The 20167-nt window shown below is 34.8% G+C and overlaps 1 protein-coding gene and 1 long non-coding RNA gene across 2 annotated transcripts in view; one reads left to right on the plus strand and one right to left on the minus strand.

The window, feature by feature from the left end:
- LOC126910817 (uncharacterized) overlaps positions 1-20167 on the minus strand; it is a 289873-nt gene that overhangs the window by 93228 nt on the left and 176478 nt on the right. The gene's annotated exons all lie outside the window — the stretch shown is intronic.
- The window catches only part of LOC118273529 (bcl-2-related ovarian killer protein homolog A-like), a 53550-nt gene that overhangs the window by 27068 nt on the left and 6315 nt on the right, over positions 1-20167 (plus strand). The gene's annotated exons all lie outside the window — the stretch shown is intronic.

Genomic DNA, 20167 nt, shown 5'->3' on the forward strand with positions numbered 1-20167 from the left:
CCACTGTATTAAAACAATCATTTTCTAAGGCATTATGTAAGTACGTAGTTTCTAGACATACTAATGAATGTCTAGATGAAGTACCAGGTGGGTACAGATTATCAAGACGTATAATAAATAAGTCATTATAATTTTGCGTAGGTATGTGGAAAATTTAACGTCTGTATAATAATGTCACTGTGTACTTTGACGTCATAATATTATGTAAAGGTTATCATTATTTTAGATTGATAGGTACAGATAGGTAGGTATTCCTTCAAACATAGGTACCTATATTAAGGGTACTTTATATTTTCAACGTTTGTTTGTTTGTTTTTTTTTTGGCATGGCCTTGCTTTTACCTTTACAAAAATTGAAGCCTTTCTTAAGTATATGACCATTTTAATAATTAAATCGACAAAGCTATTGACTGGAACCCAAGTAATTGAGTACCTAATACAATAGTAACTTAAATGGTAGTATTTAATTGACAAACTGATTGTCAACAAAAGAACTATTATTCTAGATTAAATCCACTACAGATAAAACAAGCAAAGTAATTTATTACCATTGCGAGGCTAATGTTCGGAAAATCGTTCCCAAGAGGTGAGAGACGTATTTAACTGTCACTATCTCAATAACTTTTTCTGACATAGATAGGTAATGACTGCACGATTAGCGCAGTGGTTGGGCAACTGGCTGCCGTGTAATGTGTAGCGGGTTAAAATTTCGCACGGAATAACTCTTTGTGTGATCCACAAATCGTTGTTTCGGATCTAGGTGTGATGTGCATGTGAAATTGTATGTTTGTAAAAGTTTAATCATTTATTTCAATTATATCATATACTTAGGTACTTTTAAAACGTCAACAAAGAAAGAAATAAACAATAATCTGTCAGTCTGTCAAGTACCTACCCAGCTTCACTGATGGAAGCTGGGTGCTTGTTCCAAAGTGTAACTTCGAATGAAAAAGAACGAGCAAGAAACTCCATTCGTTACTCCAAACGCAACTACGACACGTTTCTATAAAAAAAAAAATGTTCGTTTAAATAATTTGGAACCTTGAAACTTTTAAGTCTAACGAACATGAACAGCTCATTCATCACATAGCTTATGTGAGATAACGAGAGAAAATGGGATAAAATTCCAAAAATGCTATTGTAGACCTCAAATTCACAATCGTAACTTCGGTTTTAATTTATTTGCTGTCCACAACATACGTCTAATTCCACACAAAATAAATACTTTGTAATTTTTGTGGACGAGTAAATGACTGCAGAAATACACATCAGCAATTTGTGAACACATCTGTTAAAAATTTGTTAAATTAAAAGTAAAAAACTTGGATACGAAATTTCACTGACTCAGGTTTCAACAGAGTTGAAACAAGAACTGCGGACTACCTAGCGGGTTTACCGATGCTACGGCTCGAAAAGCAGCAGAAGGAACGGGGTGGTTTTTAGTTAGGAAGAGTGTGTTACTCTTTCTCGCCTCGCCCTGGCAAGAGAAGACATTAGATGATCTTCCCCCCTTAAAAACAGATTTCAACACACATTGGATTAAGTACGTATAAAATTCTCTATATCGAAGCTTAATGGCACAACATTGAACATAGACAAATCATAATGTCCTACTCACTTTCGATTGCAAGAACATACCTACACATTTACAAATTCTATAGTATAGTATCTACATAGCTACCTTCAATATCACCATCAAATTGACATCTCGGAACGCTATCAAATCACTCCCAATATCGCCCGAGGTACTAGAGGCCTGGCAAATCGTAAAAAACGAAATTTTACGTAAGTACCTATCTCAACTTGGAATGTAAAAAAGGTACCTTTTTTTATTTTAATAAAATATTTTTACATTCATACCATGTAACTTCAATTATAATTTACTTGCTCAGCTTTTCGAATAGATATTTTGTTATTTTTATTAGGTTTAGATATTCAAATAAATATTAGGGGCGTGTTTAGATGAGATTTTGCACTTAACTTTAAATTAATCTTGCATCTAATCAAGCATTAATCATCACTGCATAAGCACTTAAGTACTTATCTAAAAACATATTTCTTATGGTATAAGCCAGTAACCGAGAAGACAGATGACTTGATGGTAAGCTATCGCCGCCGCTCATGGACACCCGAAACACCAGAGGCGTTACAAATGCGTTTTGGGATTTAGGAATTTAAGGATTGTTGGGATATTTAAGGGGGAATCAGGGATTGGGAAGGTGTAATTAGGCCTCACTCACACAACGAAACATAACGCAAGCGTTGTTTCACGTCGGTTTTATGTGAGGCCGTGGTAACACTCCGGTCGAGCCCGCCCATTCGTGCCGAAGCTTGGCTCTTAAACATTTGATCAATATGGTAACCCCATAATTATTACACAGAAACTGGCAAATTTAGGTACTCTTAGATGGTAAGTATACAAATGAGTCCACTTCAATCAAGGCCCAAAATTAAATGAATCATTAAAAATATATTAGATTCTCATTAAATAATCATCATTAATATATATTTCGTCTTCAATAAGGAAAGATATCAGTTCATTGGCGACAGTGTAACAAAATCTTTTGACTGTGGTGTATCAATAATATATTATTAATAAAAAAACATGTATACGGAAAATGGAAGATATGAACCGTATCGTAGGCGTTCCTACCACGACGAACGAGAAGAATCGAGTGATAGTGACATAGAACTGAAACTTATTCGAGAATTTCGAGAGAAAAGAAAGGTATTTATAAACTATTTCGCGAAGAAATTTTTTCTGCGCATATATTTCTTTTTATTTTTCTTTCGTAAGAACAAAACCAACATAAAAATAATGAGGTAACGAGTGTTCACGATCCTTTTTACAATCAATTCCCAACACTAAAAACTCAATAAGTAGTTACGTCTATTAGTTAAAACCCTAATTTTTCGTCATTTGAAAGTAATTTATTAGCCCATCTCATAGAACGCAATTAAGACATATAAATAATCTTTGTGAGTGAACTATCAAAAATTAACAAGTCCACTAAAGTAATATTTTCCTTAATATGGTGAAGGTAAATGTAGAAGATATAAGTAATCAAATTATGTCCACTAATTAAACACAATTTGACGTTTGATTATTACAAACTGCCGGTTTCCTTTCTTAGGGAAAGAAAACCGTAGGTAATTAATATTGTATTAGGTATATTTAATCCCACCAAAAACATTCTGTAAAAAACTATCCATGGCTTGATGGAGCTGCTCGTTTATGTCTAAAAAGTAATGGAATCTACACAAAGTCGTGCCAAGTCCAACGTTCCTTACTGTGATTTCTTTATTATTATAGTTAATGGTATATGACTGGCCGTTGAACATTTTTTATATGTTAGTAGGTACAACTCAACAGCCAAGTCACACAACATTAACTTATTACCTACACACATACGAATTATTTGTAATGATGCGTTTGAAGACTATAGTCACTTTTAGATATACGAACAATTGAACATTTTAAACCAACAATTTTCACTGTTTGACTTCATAATTACACGTTGACAATATTAATTGAAAATTAATGTCATTTTCTTGATAACCAGTACTTATTAGTTAACTACGTCAAATAACTTTAGCTGGTACCTTTATTGTAACTACCGTGTATATTTTATAATATGATTGCGGCGTTGATCAGATGATTTACGGAAACGAGAAGTAATAAACGAAAAAACTAAATTACTTTTTAAACGACTCATCACATCACTTTGTTTCTTCAGAAAAAAAGTAATCATCAATGATTTATGGTTTGCACCAGCCAGTACTGGACGTAAATTCGAAGTTTGAAATTGGAAAAATAAGAAGAAGGCTTAAACCTTTCGCTTGGAAAGCGACAAGCACCGAACTCTTTTCTTGTAAAACTTTTATTTTGTGAATATAAAAATGCGATCGGGATTTTTTAAATAAATAAACGTTCTTTCCTGAATGTTTGATTTTAATTGTGTTTAAGACTTTAAAAAATATAACTCAAGCAGCTTTTTTTGTAACGTGACAGAAATAAGAAGGTACTTAAAGTAATAAAATATTCTAATGAATAAATATGATAATGGACAAGAAACCAGACTAGGCACAGCGTCTCGTTTAACAAAAAACTTTTTAGGCAACATGTAATTACATAACATTTTTTTTTGGCTGTATCGAACACATTTATTTTGTTAAAGTGTTTATAGATACATGAGGCGTCAGGGATTTGTGACTAGCTCCCTGACCTCCACATTTTTAAGGTTCCGTAGTACGGTATTTATCACAAGAAAGTATTTATCACACGCTTATATCATTAAGATAGGCAATGTTTCTAAAATATACTGAAGTAATTTCTCCTTTAAATAAATAATAATTGCCCACGTAAAATGCAGGACACCTTCATAAATCTTTTAAATGGCTACTCGGAAGGAATATCTAAATTAATTTTAAGTTTCTTTAGCTGTTGGTTGTTCTTGCGAAGGATAAAAGTGGCTAATACGAGAATCGCATTTCCTATTATGATAAAACTAGGGAATATAACTTATAAATAATGAGTTCTTTCTCATTCGCACTCACACTCACACGCATAGATTTGCGATTTACATGTCGTAAATTTCCTTAAAGCTCACTTTACCCCTCTCTTCGACCATTCTATCATAACGTAAACACATATATGATAGATACACGCCAGAAAAAGCAATATGACCCTTAGAATACCCACATGATTTGTGACTGACGTGATGTGACTCGTAGATAAGGTAAAATAGCCACAAAAAATCGGCTACAAAGGCACAAATTTGACTGTCAGGTGCCCATCAATATTACTATCGGACTAGGTTAAGTAACCATGAAATGAGTACGGCGGTTAGTTAATTATCATAATGTCAACCACAAGATGTAATTTGCTGAACGTAAGCTTCCCCCAATGACTCAATGGTTAGAAGTGGCCAGTAGCTTGTCCCTGAAGGTGATAGTAGCTTTTTTAAAGAGGTTTAGAAGTAACCTAGTCGATATCCTTAAGTATGTGCCGTAATAGGTGTTGCATAGTCCAAGGACTTAAAAAAAACATATCCTTCTTTTTCATAAGTAACTAATTTAAACAACAACGTCAACAACGTCACACCATTTATCCCCGTAGGCAGAGGTGTTCATTACAGCACGTAATGCCGCTATACAAATAATGTATAGTAATTATAATAATCTTTGGTCACCCAAGGACTTAATAAAATTGTTGGAAGTAACTTGCGTCCAACAGCTCCCTGTAACCGATCACCTGCCCACCTTTGTGGTGGATATCATTAATCGAACAATAAAATATTATTTTGTTAAAGTTTTAAGGAGATATCTATCTTACAAGAAAGTCGGTTCGCTTACCTTAGGACTAAAGTTTTACCTGTCTAGACAATTTTGAGAGTCCAATTACTATCGGTTCAGTAACTCAAAGTTCAACCAATACTAAAAGTCAGTGGATATTTTTATATTGTTTAAAAATACAGTGAGTAAGTACAATTTTGTTTAGGACTTAGATTATGACACTCCATTCGATTCCCAGACCTATTGAATACGTATATAAAATTTGGTAAAAATCGGTAAAGCCGTTTCGGAGAAGTACGGGAGCTAACATTGTGACATGGAAATTTTATATATTGGATTAAGTGAAACGATGGGACGGACACTGAAATAAAAGAGAAGTGGACTTTCAATTTTTTTATGTAAATGTCAAACATTTGCCTACCTACATGATATAAAAATCCTAAATTAGGCACTTTTGAAACGACGTATATTTTTAGTATACACTGTACCTATCAACAAATAATAAAATAATTGAAAAGATATCCTCTTACACATTTTAAATAATATGATAATGTCAAACACTCCAGAAACTCGTTTAATTTAATATTATATGATGTATGTTACCTATGTTATTATACAATTTTTGTTACTGAAAATGGAAACCGGGCTTAGGATATTTACCGAAAATAGAACGAAATATAATTGAAATGAAGCGTCAACTGACGTGTAACACACGTCAAAATTTGTAGGTAGTAAGCACGAGACAGCGTATTGGCAAGCGCAGTGTAGGACGTCCACCCACAAGGTGATCAGACGACCTGATCAAGGTCGCAGGGAGCCGCTGGATGCAGGTCGCTTCCAACCGGCCTATGTGGAAGTCATTGGGCGTTTGATCAGCAGTGGACGTCTTATGACTGATATGATGATAATGATGAATTACTTATTGTTTTTATATTTTTTTTCTGTTTCAATAAAATCTATAGCCAGGTAGGAAGATGACAGTTACAGAGACATTAGACACATTGGTCGCACATGATTTCCATTCTGAAGTTAAGCAAAATATGATTACATTTTCGGTTCCCAAATTCTTAATGGCAACAGAGTTAGTGTCAAGAGAGTGGCTCCTTATTATAAGACAATTTGTATGACAAGGGACTAATAACTAAGTCGGAGAAAAGTTTCCTAACCGTGACGAGTATAGCAACAGTACGTATTTGCCTTATTTGCTTCTTGAGTCATACATTCGCGGATTAAACTTGTTAGGTAGGTACTCTACGCCCGACTTTAATTCAAAATTTTCCTTTCGTAGAATTTTCAAACATAATAAGCAAATTGCATATGAAGTAGGTTTAAGAGCTATTGTTAAGAAAACATGTGTGTTTAGTTGAGATGTAGGTACGATACACAAAGATGGGCATGCGCTGGCAACATTTCCATTTGTGTGACATAGTTTACAACCCCTGTTTTGTTATGTAGATGGTGACATTATTGACGCTCATTGTTCCTCAGTAAGCATATGATTTATGCAAGAACTACAAAGAATACGTGACTGCTCTATTATATGTATGTATGTATGTTTATGCGTACTCCTATTCCTATTGACAATGGCTCGCTATAGTCTTTTTCTTTTTATCCATTCTTTTTGTACAACTACTCAAGTACAGGAAACGTATTAATGGCGCTTAAAAAAAGTAAACCGTCATGCGAAAGAATAGATAAATACGTTTTTGTTATTCATTCTTTTTGCTGGGAATCAATAAGAAACTTATTTGTATTTGAACTTTGAACGGTTACAGTTAGCGATAATTTAAGCAAGTGCACAAGTTTTCGGATAGCTCTAGCTAGGGAGTAATAAATTGGGTCGACAAACAATGAAAATATGGAGATTCGGCCTCAAGTTTACAACAGCTGGTCGGTACCGCAGTGCAGCAATCACGGTCAGTCAAAACCCACAACTTTGTTAGTGAACATGTATCATCAATACTACATACATCGTTCAATGTCACACTTCAATAGACCAAACCAAATAACAAATGTAGTGAATGCGTCACATGTCATTCGACCGTACTATTTTCCTGATAGAAGTCACTCATATACAGATAAAACGCATGTCTCCTTCATTAGTTAGTCGAGTGGTTCTGTTATCAGAAACGCATAAATACCTGACCGGCATTATAACGGGGCAAAGCCCTTGGCCCATTAACTGTTCTTTACCGCCGCATTCCAAAAGTAACATGATACAATATCCATAAATAACGAAATACATCGCCTATATTTTAATGGGATTGAAGAAATTCAACTGTTTAGCTAATCGAACCACGCTGGTGATAATAAATACGATTGATAAAGTAGAGGTCTAGATTTTATGCCATTTTTGGGAGGGGAAAATCATCCAATTACTTTCCCTGCCTTGGGCGCGGCTCTAGAGAGTGTTAGAAACCACTCCGTTCTTACTCCTGATTTTCGAGCCGGAGCCCCAGTAATCCACTAGGTAGTCCGCAGCTCAGATTTTATGCCTGGGACGCTAGTACTCAGACGTATAAGATGGGACTCTAGTAAAAAATAGATGTGACATTTACTATGTTCACTTATCTACCTTCGTCTTCGATCCATCAGACATAATAATTACGTATGTTGAGGAAATCCAAAATCCACAGCGGAAATGTTTGGTTACCTAATTAAACTCGATCAAAACTGTTTACAGACGAGATAATCACGGATTAGCTAATAATGACAGTCAATTAAACGGGTGTTTGTAATTGCGCCAGTGTGTTACAAATTACCAACACACTACAAAGCAGTGACCTTCCATTCGTTTTGCTACAGACATATTTTACGATGACGCCGAAACAGATTTATCTGTTTGTTCTTCCTTGAAAAGCAATCAATTAAAATCAATCTCACTGTCGGAAAATCGACTCAAAACCTTATTTAAATCAATATCTTTGATCTGTAAAGACATGACAATGGTGACTTCTTAGATGAATCGAGCGCACTGAGACCAATCATTCATCTAAGGATGACTGTATACTTTAAAGAATCCTAAAATAACGTAATTTTTTTGTTGTTAATGCAAGTACGTGATTAATTTGTCATCTCTGTCTGCGATCAACTGCGTCTTACATTTAAAATATAGTTTATTTATTTAGTTCTTACCCATTTAACTACATTATTGTATAGCAAAGCAAATAACAGGCTATAAGTATTTGATTAACAGATGCACCACAGTCGAGACCTACACAATCTGTCATGACGATTTCGAACAAGCAATTGGCCACAAATGGCTCGCTGGAACATTCATAATAATAACCCATTTCCTTCAATTGACTACAAATTGCTTGAACTATTATCTAACAAGTCAGTTTCCTGTTTGACCAGATGTGGTTGAGATAAAGATGTGAAGTGATAGCTACTGTCGAATCCAATTCACCTTGTTTCGATTTCAAAGTTCGGTCTGACAAATTAACTCCGATGGCCGGTGTAGGGGTCTAAGCCGGTGAAGTGGCACTGGACAATAAATTATGCAGAAGGTTTACCGGAGTAAGGTGTAGGTAGATTAACTAATAATAATGCAATGAAAATACAGGTAGATAGTAATAAAATATTAAGTAATAAACGTTTCATTTTCATTAATTGTTTACGTAATTTTTAAAGTTCATATAATTTTTTGGTCAATTTATTTCAAATTTCTATAGGTACCGTAGATCACAGAGTCTTACATAAGTACCTACATCTTTTAAAATACCGGTGAAAAGTCTAAGTACATAATTTTCCTGCTCAATGACAATAAGCACATGTTTATATGAGGGGAAAATATTGTCTCCTAAAACATTTTACGTAAAAACATTTTTACGTAAGAGACAACATTTTCCCCTCATCATATAAACCATGGTATCCATAATACCGTTATAAACATTACACACGAAGTTAGCCTTCTGTCCCTATCTTTTCTATGTCCAGTTATATCGTTCCCGTCGCGTGCTCGTATGTACCTCAGTACCTACTTACGGGGCCATGTCAGCTCTTCGCAGTATTGAATTTCTTTTCCTAACTGTTCGCAACTTTTACTACCTTACCTCTACAGCAGTTTGTACAAGATTAAATTAAATCCTATAGTTCCAAACATAAGTGTAATTGAAAGTTCAACGTCTTCAATCCTTTGAAGTAATTAACTTCGAGACGCGTGCCACGTGGCTGTCATCGCTATGTTTATTGGAATAGAAACGAAATTGTTGCTAGGCGAACAATACTTCAGTTTAAGTAAGTAGCTGCTTACTTCCTTATTTATTTACTTTTCTGAAGAATTATCGTATTCCATAACTTTTTTGTTTGCCCCACACAAACATCTTACAACTTCTCTGCTCTCTCCTGTTACGTGGGTGCGTTTACAAACATACAAGTTCACATGCACATGACACCCAGACCCGAAACAACAATTTTTGAATCACTCAAAGAGTTGCTCTGTGCGGGAATTGCCAGCACGCCAACCGTCCAGTCAAAAACTTTGATTTAAAAAATCAAGAGTTTGTTTTCTTCAAAGGACTACATTACTTACTTAATTAAGAAATGGATATTGTATTTTGCTACTTTTCTTAACATCACTGGTTTGTCTCTGCATCACCTTTAGGTGCTTATAGAAAATGCCCACGATATTACTCCCACCCGACATTAAGCACACGTGCTTGAAGAATTAAATAAATAAATAATGTATTTTAATCTCATTGTAATAAGAGCGATCCTAAAACAAATTTGTACTTATTACCAATTTACATTCTGTCGTTCAACAAACAGAATATTCGGTCAGTATGAACTGTAATATGAAGGCTACTGATTGTGTTATCCCGGCATTACAAGGCTAATAAGAATATTTGAGGAAATCCCAATGAAATAAAGATGAGAGACGATGAGCCGTAACATATGAGGAAGTGGATATCGAGCCATTGAGCCACACTCTAATATCGTATGAATAAATAAATATTTTTATAATACTAGCTTCTGTCCGCAACTTCGTCCGCGTTCCTGTGAGATAAAATGCATATGTGTTATTCCAGACCATATTCTACTACTGTTCAAAATTAGCTTAATCGGTCCAGCCGTTCCCGAGTTTACCTCTGAGTTGCAGTATGTGTAAGCATTCCTTTTCCCTATATGACTCCAAAGAAAGGTGATGTCATTTTATGTTAGAGGAAATCAAAAACACGAAGTAATAACGTTAAAATGTTTGTTGAAAATATGTATACTTAAAATGAAACCAGACTATTAACTAATGACACGACATCATACCGATAGATGACTCATTATGAAATATAATATAAAATATGGTAAAAATATATTTTCATTGCAGTAGAAGAAAATTATACATTGCTATCCCTATCATTTTAAGCTGACGTCACTGACATATCATTTGTTTTTCTTTATATTTCGAATTTAACAGATTTGGTTGAAAATTAAGGAAACAATTATCTTGTTATCCTTGTCATTTTTAGCGTTACATCACTGATTTGTCATTTGTTTTCTTTTGTAGTACCAAGATTTCTTTTGTAGTATCATTGTGAGATTGGTTAAAATGACGTTCTTGAGCATTCCTCTTAAATTATGTCAATTATTTTCTCAGAGGAAATATTCGATTACGTATTTTAAGTATAATCGTTTGAACATTACTATAACAGCGAAAACGAGAATAATAACAATATGCAAAAAAAATATTAAGGGACATAATTAAGTCTTTGAGTGACAATAGAAAACTGTTGAATGCAAATCCTCCGCTATCGTCGGTCACCAGTAACCGCCACGGCGTTCAATGTGTTAAGAAATTCGTGTTAGGATCTACGTTTATAAGGCTTTTGTGAAAATAAACCTTGAACGGCGAGAGCAACCTCGCACAAATACCTACACCTACTAATTCACAAATAAAACCACTTTAATTAAATTCAACCTTATAAATTAAACGAAAACCTCACATAAATCCGCTGTAACACGAATACAATAAGGAAGTTTATCGCTTAAACTATTGCGCATACCAAACATTTTCAATATCCTACAATTTTCATATAACCAGAATTGGAAAGCAATTTCACGGCCTATTAAGTTTAACATCATAATATGATTGCAGTACGATATCAGGCGGCTATCGGTTGATAAACGGCTAACAACACAAATGATAAGTGGCCATTAGTATGCGGGACGTTGGAAAATTTCGACATAAAGCCCAAAGCCAGGTGTATGAAGAGATTATCTAGTATCATCAGGATTAACTCCGTATAGTCATCAGCATCGGCTATCAGAAGCTATAGGTTGGGAATATTATCTCCACTGTACCTTCAGTTATATGCATCATTATCGTGAAATAAGTACAGAGGTTAAAAATGCGAATATAATGAACAAATATGAGCGAGAATTAATGATTCTTTATTTAATTTTGGATTGGAAAGTCCGACTTAATAGAACCTTCCCTTATTATCTAGTATTCAAAGCTTTTTTTTTTAGGGGGAAAATCATCCAATAACTTCTCCCTTGGACGAACCGAGAGGGAGTGTCAAACTCTTACTGACCCGTTCTTACTCCTGCTCTTCAAGCCGGAGGCCCGGTAAACCTATAAGGTAGTCCGCAGCTCCGGATCAGGTGTCAGCCCTACTAAGCCCCATCTGCCTACTGGGTAGCTAGTGCTACTGGGTGCTATAAAAAGTAGGTATGTGCATTGCACAGTGTCCATGTTTTTGCATGTTCACTTCTTTGGGGAATTAAATGAGAGTTGTGTCATCTATGTATATGAGTTGTCTAAAAGTATTCGACGTGACGCTTTAAAATGTAGATCATACTCTCTTTTGAATATACATCATCTTGTTTGTTGCCAAGAGGACAGGCGTTACGTAACCGGACCTCTAAGGTCAGATGCAATGACCTGCCACTTAAATATCAAATCAATTTGTAATAAAGATATCTTGAGAACTGCAGTACGTTTTGTAAGTTCCTATAATTTCTTTCGCCTTGCCTTTTTAAAACTAGGTTGGGGTCACCCTCTTATAGAAAACACATAATATAACATTTCGTCTGATATTTCTTTTAAATTTTCTTTACCGCCTTCATTTTTTTAAGTCAGATAATATCCCTAAAACCTTCTCTTAAGTCTGAAAAATACTATGCTGAACATCACATTAAAATCAGTTCAGCCAAACACGAGATAATCGCGCACATATACATACATACAGGTCAAACTGAGAACCTACTTTCTTTACATAGTCGGTTAAAAATATTGTCTTAACCTCAGAATCTCAGAGAGGAACTACCAATAATTGGTGGTTAGTAATAAACATCCCAATATTTTAATAAAAGTTGTAACACAGCAGGAAACATACAGGTGGTATAGTCAGATGGTAGAGCCAACCATATACAACTTAAATACTCGTAGTTCACGACCGTGAAAGTCGTACACCCTCTCACAGAACACTAGCGTGAAATAGTGACATAATGTCGCTGCATTTCGCTTGGAAAGTGAGAATTCCGGCTGTTCAACCCATTTAATTGCGCCATTATTTTAAGGGAAGAGGGTTACCCCGAAATCATGACATAACCAAACAAGTTCGTATAATGTCTCATTTATTATAATATAACTTCTCTAGTTAGGCTACGGTGACCGCTTTTCATCAGATGAGCCATTATCTTAGTTGTAGAATTTACATATACTACTCCCCACCCAGTCCCCCCAATCCGTGAATCCCCAATCCGCAAATTCCTAACCCACAAATGGACTATAACACACTTGTAACGCCTGGTGTTTCGAGTGTCCATCGGCAGCGCTGAGCAGTATCAAGTGATCCGTTTGCTCATTTGCCGGCTTCTCCCATTAAAACATATCTGTAATGTAATCGAATAATAAAAAATATTATATTATTATGTTTACCAGTACATTCTAAGCCTAATTGGCAAAACCTGCCTAGAATTTGTTGTTTATACCCTTGAAAACTTTCTACATGTTGGAGCTACACAGTTGTATTACCTAATTATAAGTTCAACCGGTTGTCTGGATATTCAGATTTCAGAATGTGTTGTAAGCTGTCCTTTATCATCCCTTCACCATATTTTACTAGAGCCGCGTAGTTTGGTTTTAATTAGTTATCAAATTAAATTAGGTTGTACGACTGACCTAGAGAATAACACAATGCCTTTGTCATTCCTGGAAAGGTAATGTTTACAGAATTGTGAGTGATGGTTATTCATGGAACTCATAATAATATCCAAAAATCTGAGAATATTACCTACTTTAACCCGTTATATGTAGGAACGCAGATCTCCGTGAGACACAATGTATTTTCTATAGTATATCATTATATTAATACGTATTGTACGATAAGCATATATGTGCACATAATCTCCCTGCATCTTAAGTAAAAGAAAATGTTAAAAGCCATTAGCGAACGACATTAGGAGTACATTCACCCCATCCGAAGTTAGAACAAACAAAAACTAAGCAGCCGTCAATATTGTTATTATCACGTACATTTTCACCAAAAACACGTCGCATTTAAAAAACTTTCTATACAACAGTTGGCACCTATATTAAAAACAAAAAGGTTTTTATGCTTAACTAGCGACCCGCCCCAACTTCGCATGGGTGTTCTGGTGATATATTATACTTATAAATCTTACTCTTGAATCACTCTATCTATTAAAAAAACCGCATCAAAATCCGTTGCGTAGTTTTAAAGATTTGAGCATACTTTGTTTTATACTACGTAGTGATATTCACACTTTGCACAATATGAGGTGATTAACATAATTTAATACCCATTCAACATGCCAAAAGTAAATATAACTTATATTAAAAAGGTCCTCTCGTGCGGAAGTTGAAAATTATAGAGAAAACTGCTCCTAAATTAGTTTTTATCTCAAGTGTACCAGGGTCCTGAATAAACTCAATAGGTAACATATAAAACAAAGTTAGTAAAACGTAAGTTAGGCAAGTAGCTGATGTAATTAGGACCATTACTTAGGTACTTCCCAATATATAGTCCGTGATGTTGTACATATAATATAGTCCTCTTGTTCCCAAAGGAGAGTGGAGGTTGGTACGATAATATTAATTTAGTACGAGTTCTATCCATACATTCATCATCGCCGTGATAATATAATTGTTTTGTAATTTACTTATATTGTGAAAATAATATATTACATACAATTTTCTTTACTAACAATCAATAAATGCTTGTATTTTACGATGTATTTTCAGCATGCGGTGTGCCGCACCACCCTCCCGCCTGCAATTAAATGCTCACGCAGCAGAGGTGCAACACATATGACACGCTACAAAACACTCTGTGTGTATTGGAATATTTTGTTACGTGTAATTTACCTATATTGTGAAAAAGATTCTATTTTATACACAATTCAATATAAACCTCTGGTGGTACTGGTTTACTAAAAGGTAATTCCTAGAATAGTTTTCATCAACACTTGTCTATAAACGGCGCTAAAAACTTATGAGACAGAAGGGAGTAATTTCACAAACCTATAAAATATTTCTGCGAATAACAAAAAATAATTGCGATGGATGACCGCACTCGCCATAAAGATAAACCCTTCGCCCTAAAACAGCTGACGTAACAGATAAAAAGGTATTTATGATGAATTTCATGTTTTCCCTTCGCATTCATCATTACTTGGCGTCTCCCTTGATTTATTATCAACCTCGTACGATTTACTGAACCATGTAGGCAATTATAATGTATGCCTGTCTGAAAGTCATTGGGAGGTCTTCTTTAGCAGTGGACATCTTATAACCCTTTTTTATGAGGGGGGAAAATCATCCAATGCCTTCTCCCGCCTTAGGTGAAGCCGGAGGGAGTGTCAGACTCTTACTGACTAAAAACCACCCCGTTCCTTCTCCTGCTTTGAGCCGGAGCCCCGGTCACCTTTTACGTTGTCCGCAGCTCCGGATCGGGATAACCTTAATACAGAAAACAAAACTTTTACAGGCAGCACAACAAGCAATCCTATACCATCTTATTTATTTTAAACTTTATAGTTTTGTAATAGAGTCTATAATCGATTAAGAAAATAATCTGATTGGGGCAGCTTGATGTGCTGGAATCAGCATCAAGAAAGCGGATTAATCAGTGAACGTGCAACTAATATTCTTCAATTTGTTTGAGAATGAACTAGCTATACTTGGGCTAGTCATACAGCGTGTTGTTCCTAAATGGGAGCAAAATCATACCGTCTACACTAACAAATTATTTTAGCCATAGCTTTCACATATTTTTTCGTCTTTATTCTATCTGAATCTCTGAATACCATTTTCTTCTAAGCAGTTCCTTCGCGACAAACAAACTACTTGAGAAACCAATACACAGAAATAACAGATAATTATAAGTATAAGAAAGTCCTAAAGGCACGTCTAAGAAAATGCTTAATGAAATACTGAACTCGAACGATATAAAAGCAATTTACGCTGTTTCCGTTCCAAGGAATATACTAGTTTTTCCTTAAGTATTTTCGTTGTAGAAAATCTTACGTTAGGCTCCTACATATGTAGGTACTAATACGAACCGTAAATGTGGGGTGTATTACCTTACTTAAAAGCTGTTGAATGGAATAAAATGTATTTTGGCATATTTGAAGTAGGTAATTTTATGCTCATTAGACTTGTAAAATCGTAGGCGAGGAAAGCCTCAGACTTCAGCTTGATCTAACTTGACAGTTGGGAGTGATTCTATAATTTTTCGACATCACCGTTGTCATATCGTTGCTCGAGATTGTTTCACTCAGCACACAAAATTTTCATGATATTTGCACGCAGTTTGGACAAAATAATACGTATCTAGATAAGTTTCATTTCAGTTTATGGCTAAAATTTTGTGGGCAACATGATCCTCATAATAAAATCAAATTATTACTAAACATCACAGTGATGTTATTCTACGATACTGAACCTTTGCTATTAAAATATGATGTAACAGCTAATGTTGACCCTTTTCTCCCGTTTATACGGCTTGTTTAGGTACAGCGTGGGCTCATGGGGTGGCCGGGACCACCCGTGGAAGTGTGCCACGTAGTTTCTAAACTCGAACAGAGGCCCATTGTATAACCATGTTAAAAACAAATAAGTCAAGGGGTCGTATATCTTATTTTATCTTTCGCGTTTACCCTAAAGTATTGCTACTATCTTAAACTATAACTGCCGTGTTGACGCTAAACTTTGTATCGTTATTCGACTCAAAGTAGATAAACAAAAACACCTACTAGTAAGTTCTAGAATAAATCGATCCCGCACAATTTCTTTCACTTGTATTTATGTTTGTTTGTTTCCTCTATTGGTCTAATTTGGTATTCCGTTGCCATCTGATATATCTGCGTAACATTGAGCTGTTGAATTAACATGGCCGGCGGTGCAGTTGTCAGGGTCGGCAGCCGGTGTACTTGCACCATCATTTCCTAGCTAGCATTGTCAATCGATTTTTAGGGCTGATTCATCTGACATTACTTATTTAAGTCATTATCATCAACTACGATTATTCACTTCCTAAAATCTGAATACAAGATAAAATAATGAGTCACTTTACACCCCTAGTATGCTTTTTTACACAATATTTCATCATATTTTTAGGACGCACAGCTATCTACCAGCTATAAGTACTTCATTTGCGGCCTTTTTAAGCAGTTCATGAAAATGATGTACATGGTAATTTTATCTGGAAGCGATAAGCTAAATGAGTGACGAATCGCGCACATAATGGGCTTCGAAATCGATATGAAACCTCGCTTTATTTACTTTGTACGCATTAGTTCAGTAGATTCATCATTTTCGCTCATTTTCATAATAAAATTACATAGATTAACTATCCTGAATGAAAGCCGAGAATTTTATTATAATACTCATAAGTAATGACACAATTTTTAATATATGGGCATTTAAATTACCGACAGCAAAACTTTCAGTCCTCAAAATGTTGTAAAATTAACTTTCAAGCTCAGAGATATGTTTAAATACCTACTTATAATACTTGTAATAAAATGTTCAACATTCCAAAAGTGTACGTGAGTCATCTGGCGTTATATTTCATACATTACAAGTTAACGACCGTGGTAGAATTTAATTTAACAGAAACTCCAAAACAATATACTACCTGACAACTGACAATGCTAAATTCCATGATATTGTTACCAATTATCATGCTCGTTGTATTTGGATTCAGAAAAACGGCTTGCTAAATGTTCATCTTAATGGGACATAAAGAGCAATGGTGTCTCCTACGTATTAAAGGAACAACCGACTAAGCTTCGTAATATTCTGTTATTTCAAGTTATCTTTGACAATTCAAAGCGTGACTCGCCTCAGAAGTAAGGCTCTCGTTTCATTCTAATTAGTCCGACGTTTCGCAGATTACTAGTCTTAATTGTACGCAACAAACAGCCAGCAAGCAGTCGTATTTATAATGGTTTATTACAACTTATAAATTAAACTGTGGGTCAATTACCTCCTTGATAAATTGGCATTTAATGTTAGAGGCCATGGTCGGTTGTATAGCACTGAAAAGAGAAAAAAAATCACGGCAAATGTTCTCGACTCATCCGCATTGTCCCTTTCTATTGAAGCATTGAATGGTTGAGTACTTGTTTGTTCTTGTGAGTGCCCTTTACAAGACAAAAGCGAGAATATACGGAACCAGAATGTGCCGTGCAAACTCGAACGCTCCAACCGAGTTTTATGTTACACTTATTTGCATTTCATCGCAGCTATTAACTAAATGTGCGCAGTGAATAACAGTGGACTGAACGAAATTATTCTTTTGACGTCATACGAATGTTGCACTGGTTAAGAAGGTAAATCTCTTTTCGAAATGAAACAAGACGTAAACAATAAAACAACTGCTAAGACATTCTGTTCAAATGCTAATGTGTAGCACTCCTACACATATCGCGAGACCCTTTTACGATAAATTCTGTAGTTAAACGTATCTAATTATACCGTTAAGTGAATCAAAATTAATTTACAAAGACTATACAAAATTATAAAACAAACAAAATGAAAATTAATGCTCTTTAATAACTGCGATAACGACCTTGTGAAAATTTAAACTATGAATAAATTAAGAAATTTTGATAAAGAGCTAACAGCGGTGAACCCCGAAACTAAGAACTTATTGTATTTAATACCTACGCGTTTAGAAAATAATTATAATAAAATATTACCCATGTAGGCTGTCTAGACATCCGTTTATATACAACAGTTTTAAACACTAATATATAGCGACTAGAACAGACCTCACTAGTGTAATATTAATGAAATAATGTTCTACAAAAATTATGTCCTTTACTAGTGAATAAACATATGAATAAAATTGCAAAACTTTTCCAAGAGATTCTAATTAACATGCAAATGTATGCACTGTCAGGAAACTGGAGACATTTAAAAAATAAATAAATTAAGATCTTGAACGTGTGCCAGCGACTGTATGCTGTATCCAACTGAGTTTTTTTTGCATCTCCACGTGGATTGTGCAAAATATAACCATGATACGAAGTAATTTCCACTCATTTAGTTAAAAATATGGACACGTTTTTCTTCCTTTATTTTTTTAAACATTGCTCCACGTTTTCGTTTAAAAATATACAATTTCACATGCACATGACACCCAGACACGAAACAATAATTTTTAGATAACACAAAGAGTTGCTCCGTGCGGAAAACTAACCCGCTACCTCACCACCACAGCCACCATGCCAACCATGCAGTCAAAATTGCCACAATAATGTATTTTTAATTAAGTACATACATAGATCAATATACCAATTACGCATGAATATGAATACATAGGAAACTAGTTTCTTAGCTGGACCGCTCTTGGCTGAAAGCTACTGGCGATTCGCAATACATTTAATAAAGGTTCAATTTAGGGACATGGAACTACATTTCAGCTTTTAATGTGATCTGTAGAAAATACTTTACAAACGAAAAATAAAGTAAATTAACGACACTTGATAGTTAGTTGATGAATATCATTAAGATTAGACATTTTCGGTTCAGTTAATTTTTTTCTATCACGTGACAAAGAAAATGTTGTTCTTTATATTTATGTACTAGGTTCTGCTAGCGGCTTCGCCCCCCTTTCCCGTGGGATAAAAACCAATCACCCAAGTCATATTATTTGGTGTAGTCTTATTTCTTTTTTTAGCACAGACATTAATACGTTTTTCTTAAACTTAAGATTAAGGTTAGGTTCTGCCAATAATTCTATAATTTATGATAAATTATAAACGGATGGATATTAAGAATGTATTTTTACGAGTCATTTCAATGGCACATAAAGTTCATCTGGCGCCATTTTGAGTTATTAATGCATAAGCATAACAAACACACAGCTATAGAGTTTTATAGAAACGCTCACGAAGTAATTGTACGTTCATTAGCAACGTCTAACAAATGATATATTTTGAGTCACGTATCAAATAAAATAATTCAACTTTTAGTCGCAAAACCGTTAATTATTTCGGTCAACCATTAACCTTAGCTACGTCTGCCCACACGTTATATTTATTTTACATTTATTTCGATAGCCTGCCTCTAATTTCGGGCCAGACAAAAAACGCGTCGAAATTTCAATTAGGTAGTGTTTTAGTATAATTTAATAGACGGACGAAATTGATTGGAAAATGTGTAATAAAATAGCGAAGACTTTAAATATGTAAAACGTAGGTTCCCGTGGGAAAAGCCAGGCGTTTGTAGCCAGTAGCACTTCGATATAACCAACCAATCAAATATTATTGTGACTATACGTACAATACTACTTATAATATTGTAATACTCGTATTGTGTATAACCTTGGGGGATTTCTTTCACTTTGAGAGCGCATTTCCTTGGCTTTGCATTGTGATCGTTTCAACAACATCGATACCTT

Source organism: Spodoptera frugiperda, chromosome 1 (assembly GCF_023101765.2).
Source record: "Spodoptera frugiperda isolate SF20-4 chromosome 1, AGI-APGP_CSIRO_Sfru_2.0, whole genome shotgun sequence".
NCBI lineage: Eukaryota > Metazoa > Arthropoda > Insecta > Lepidoptera > Noctuidae > Spodoptera > Spodoptera frugiperda.